A 6,027-nucleotide genomic window follows, 5' to 3' on the forward strand; every position below is an offset into this window, starting at 1 on the left:
CTTGAATAAAGTCCATCATCATTGGACGACTTTTGCCATACGCCCTTCAGGGGAAGTGGTCATGACCTCTGTGGGTAATTTAAAAAAATCCCGGCTCTATTTTTAGTGTAGTGAACACGACTGATCTGATTAGAGTGTTCCAGCCCTTAAGTATCTCCCTTTCCGTACGCAATGGATGCTTACAAACTTTCTATCGATAAATATGGGATGCTATCATGCACTATGGACTTTTAGTATTTAGAGGGGTTTATGTCAAAGGCAACAACAAAAGGAAAAAGGGGTCGTTGGCAAGCCGCAAATATCGCAAAAGTCGCAAGGATTTTTTTAAGAACAAAATGCGCTCTACCACGAATCCACGGCAAATGTCGACGTAAGAACTAATTTAAGGTAGAAAAAGAAATAAGCTTGGGGCGAAGACCATCCTCTGCAAGGGGAAATATTGCAAAAGTCTTCTTAAGAACAAAGTGTGCTTTCACTCGAATCGTAAATGTCGCATGAAGGATTAATTTACCAAGAAAGAAACAAAGGGCAAAGAGGGCACTGCATGGAAGCCCCAAATAGAGCAAATATCGCCCGCCAAAGTTGAAATTAAGATGAACACAAAATCTTCAAATTCGGAGATCAAAAAGGCAAATATGTTATTAAGGACAAAATTCTCTGTAAATACACAACGGAAAATACGAGCAACCTTTTAGAAAGTAATAGCCACTTAGTCCCGCAGTGCTTTCCCTTTGTCATTACTTTTTCACATTAGGTAAAGAAGCACTCACTTGCGTACTTCTTTCTTAAAGCGACTACGCATTTTTTAGTAGGAGAGACAAATGGCTTTTTCTTTCCTTCAGAGATGTTCTTCTTGGATCAATAATCGTTCAGGCGCTACTACTAATTCACATACCGCGGTCGAAGCGATTGCATGAGGTAGCCATCAATTTCTATGATGATAAAAAAGCCAGGCTTGGAACACCAAATGTAAAACCAATGCTATAATGATTCTAGTGCTTAGGTCTAAGGTCTTAGTTTCCCGGAAACCCGATATTTTTGCGATATTTAGCAACTATTCACCGAAGTGGAGGTGGCTAGTGGTGGATATTTACCGAGCCGCGATTAGTACATGCTAAAACAGTGGATAGCGTTAAACGTACGCGCTGATTGCCTACTCAAACTCTGGATATCCTTTGCTATTCACCTCCAAGCAATTCGCGTGCGAAAATGTTGTAATCTTTGCAGGAATAAATTATTCAAAATCATCTTTTTGTGCTATATTATCTCAGTGTTTTAGTATACACTTAAACAACTATTCACGTCAGTGTCGGTGGCTAGTGAAGGATAATATTTCTTTACCTCGTCGCTTCGCAGCTAGGTAAATATCCACCTCTAGCCATCTCCACTTCGGTGAATAGTTGCTAACTATTGCTAACACCTATGTTGTCCCTGCAGACAAAATCCTTGTGACGTTTGCGATAAATTTTGCTAGCGATTTTCAATTCTGGACATATCTGCAGATTGCAGATTGCAGATTGCTTCAAAGAGGCATTCAATATGTTCATATTTTGGTCGAATTAATCAAATAGCACCCGGCACTTTTGGACAAACAAAATCATCTCTTGAATTCGTTCCACGTAGCTGTTTTTCTATGTATTCTCCCAGTCACTCTAAAATAACACATAAACCGTCGTTGCGTAATCTATTTAACAAGTATAATCCCACAGATATGGGACACGAGAGAGTTTGCCTTGGGGTAATTCCGATATTTTGATTGACAATTAGTTCCAAAGGGTGCATCCACGAAATGGGCGTATAAATCTTCAGGTTAACGTTTTCTTGCATGAACGTGCACAAATAGAATACAATAGTTATCCTTTTTCTTGTTCTTCTTCCTTTGAAAGTACATGTAATAATGCTCTAGCTCCGCGGTCATTAAAAACGGTCGCTTATTTCCAATTACATACAAACTTTATTTTAGCTTGGATTTCAAAATAGTCTTGTGGCTACTGATATCTCCGAACAAATGACACTCAACAGATGGAATACAACAACCAAAACAACTTTAAGAATCCCAATAATTGGTCGTAGGCAAACTAGTTTGCCATTTCGCAAGTGCAGCCGAGAAGTTGAATCAGAGTTCTACCAGGATCAATTTCAACGAGTGGCGCCACAACGGGTCTTGAAGCCGCGATGTCCGGATTTCAAGGCAAGCGCCCTAACCTTACCCCATGGGCACTTCCCCCTCCCCCCCCCCCCTTCCTTCCACTCATGACCTCCTGTGTCATGTGGGTGATTGCAACAAAAACTGTTTCATAGCATTATATATATATGGTGGGCTTCTGAAAAAAGCTGGACAATAATGCAGGAGCCAATTCCAGTCACCAAATGAATGATCGGAAGGTCATCAGTCGAATTTTCCTTATTATCCTCAAGCAAGAGGAATAAAGGGGGAAGATAGGGCACCCCGGATACATGCTCTTTTCAATAGGTAATACGTCACAAGTTATTTTTAGTTCTACCCCCAGGTTGTACAGATGCCAAGGGGAATAGGCAGAAGCCAATCACATGGCCGGAATGTGTTCCCCGTGGATATCCCACGTTCAGAGAATACATTCCCGACATATGATTTGGCTGTTGCCTGTTTCCCTTGGGATCTGCACAGTACGGGAGTCGATCTAAAACTGGTGACTTGGTGGAATGTGCTCTGTGCTATCTGTTCCATGGCCACTGAAGCGCTCTTTAATTAAGGGAAACGGTCGAATAGGCATCCGTTTGATTACATTATCGTATTTTTAAAAAGGGTTTAGATGTGGTTTAGTGTCAAGTGTTTATAACGCCCTTCAATGTTATTGCTATCTTTTGCGCCGACCTCTCTTTTCCAGGGCGCCAGGTTAATTTATAATTATAAAGGCTGTGCACAAGTAAACAGTGCTTTCATATTCGTAAGATAAACAACTTCTTGTTGCATGAGTTACATTTTATATGTTTATCAGGTTTCTGTCAGGTCGTAATCAGGCCTCTATCGCCATTTCTAGTTCTCCCATCAGACAATTTCACTGTGCTAATCCAGCTAATTCTTCTAATTTCCTGCGATTAGTTAAGACCATGTACACAAGGAAATGAATGCTCTCTTTTCCCCTCAATGTTAATGTTTCTGGGTTCGAGTGCAAAAACCAACCGGTAAAACGCAACATCATGATTGAAGGGAGGTAGGAGGAGGGGTACCTTATCAATATAGCTTTGATGTGATTTGCATGTTGTTTTAGCGAAGTGTTACAACTATTTATGACCGAAGTAGCGGCTAAAAGTGAAAACGGTTCAGCTTCAGTCAAGTTAAGGGAGAAAAACTGACCTTGTTGGCACGATCGGATCCCCTGCCCGCATATTAATGATGTTAAAAAGACGATTAGGAAAATAATTAGTCATTGGTTATTGATTTAAGTGCCGTCGTCGCTGCCTTATTCAATAAGACACTAAATTAATAATCTGCCTGTTCACTCTAACGTGTCGGAATTTCACAAAAATTTCATTGTTCATGAAACGCCCGTTGAACAAAGAAGTCATGCAAGCATTGAATGCTTTTTTATATGGGTTTCAATTCCTTTCTTTTCATCTTTAATCAGTCGATTATCATATCATACCATGATGGTAGCTCCACGCAATGAAGACAGAAGCTCAGTGTGTTCTAGGTGTGGACCTTGATTTATAGAGATAAATCCCTGGCCATCTCTCCTTCGACTCATTTGGCAACATTGCGATAAGCTAAATTCGCAAGAATTATGTCTTTCAGATGTACTTCATTGGAAAATCATTTAGTTTAGGAACATTGGTTAACTTAGCAACGCCGACGGCCAACGTCACTTTAAAATAAACACGTATTTTGAGTCTGGACTTTAAAATTTCCAGACTCGGCTCAAGGCACTACTTTTTCGCGTATACGTTCCTTAATTTGTTTAAAATAACAACCGCTGAGAACTGAAATTAAACGCATGCGCAATTGAAAAAAGTAAACGGAAATGTAAAAACGTAAAAGAAAACAAAGATAGCGTAATAGAAGCTAAAATGTCAATTTAAAAAGAAAGAAAGAGAAAACAAACGAGTAGAAATCTGGATCCTAATTCGCAGTTTAATTAGTGCCAATTTCAAGCAGTCAAACAATCCAGTCCTGTAGGTGCAGAGTAATTCACAAGGTCTTACCCTGAATTGATTTGAAATATTATAAAAGGAGATCATTGAGGTTAAGAGGGGTCGTAGATATTTTTGTTCTTTGGCCATTTAATTAATGATCAAGAACAACACACGAACACCGGTAAAAAACATAGTAAAACGCATATTAATAGCTTACGTTTCGAATACTACACTTAAATAAATACTACTACACTTAAATAAAGTTCCTCTCCTTTAAGGATGACACAGGTTATACTAATTTACCTACTTAATCATCAGGGCATTGACGTCGAGATATTCACGCGAAAGCCAAGCTGATTATTGAGAATGAGCTTGACTGTGTGTGCAGGTAAAACTGACTGAAAATCTAGAGAGAGAGAGAGAGCGAGAGGATCATGCGCATGCGCATAGGATCAGAGGCTTTGGTAACGAGATGGTAAATGACGCTTCTGTAGGAAAATTGTGACCCTATATACCGCGATGATTTGTGAAAAAGCTTCAATCAAAAGGAACTTCGAATTCCCCATTTCACTGATGAAAGTTGACAAAGAGATTTAGCAAATCGGACCCAGACTTCTCGCTTTATTCTTCCATTATTCAATTGTTTGACTGCTTACAGGTTCGTGACAACAACCAAATGCTAATCGTTTGAGCGTTCCTCTGACATATTATATACTGTTGCCCATCTTCTATTCAATTCAGCAATTCTCTTTACAACAGTGAGCTGGTCTGACTCCCGAACGTGTGGAATGCCTTACGTCTCTTTGAAGAGTCTCAAAAACGTTCACGCAGCTTAGAAATAAAGATAAATAATCAGAGCCAAATCCATCCTCGCCTCTGGAGAGAAAAGTAATGAAATCTTTATGTTTAAGGTTTTTTTTCGAAAGGTTTTTGATGTCCGTATTGTCCACGCTACGGTCCTTGTTTTCAATATGCAGAACGAGTTAAAGAAAGTTATCGCCATTCTCAGCCATTCTGAGAAATGTTCTACGGTCTTCCTGTAAAAATCCACATTCAATTCCCCTGTAAAAATCTTGACAAAACTGTAATTACTTATGCTTTTTTTCTTAGAGTTTTTTGTATCAAGTCTCAAGACTGAAACAGATACCAATAAAGAAATGATACAACTTGCTTTCGGTGGATTTTTTTACCTTCTTCTGAGGCCCAGCTTTTGACACTTGACGCATCCTCATACACGCTAGGTCAATTACAGTAGAAATAATTCACCCAAAAGTAATATTAAGTTATTGTTTAAAAGCATAACAAGTATAAAGTACCCATTGCTTAAAGCAAAGGAAAAGACAAAAGCACTTACTAAACTTCCTACTTGAAAATTAGTTAGTTAAAATTGGTTACTTACGATGTGGAGTGTTCATTATCGCTTTCGGCGGCCATTGAAAGCGAAATTGACCCTCCTATTCAGATCTATTGTCATTCAAATGTGTCAGTCAACGAAAAAAAAAAGAACCGACAGCCAAAACGGCCAGGTTGGCTTATCACTGATCTTCGATAAATGTGCGTAGCATAATGCCACAATGATTGAGGCTTATGTAAACAACGACGTCTTTAGATTCCCCTACACATCTCTTTGTTTTCTGTGCCAATTACTCATTTTAGATGTGGCAGTATTCCAGTGCACTGTCATGTAGGGTCCGTATTAAGAAATCATTTAATGAAGCTGAAGAGGTTGACACATGCAGCTTTACAAACATTCTTTTGTCATTCAAATGCACTAACCACTGAAACAAAAGAGAACTTTGTTTTGGTGGCCAGTAAGGTTCTGATTTTTACATTGCACAACGTAGTGCACGTGATATCTGTGCCACTGTCAGTGACATCTGCGCCACTCTAGTAGGAGGGGGGGGGGGGGGGGGG

Source organism: Montipora foliosa, chromosome 6 (genome assembly GCF_036669935.1).
Source record: "Montipora foliosa isolate CH-2021 chromosome 6, ASM3666993v2, whole genome shotgun sequence".
Lineage (NCBI taxonomy): Eukaryota > Metazoa > Cnidaria > Anthozoa > Scleractinia > Acroporidae > Montipora > Montipora foliosa.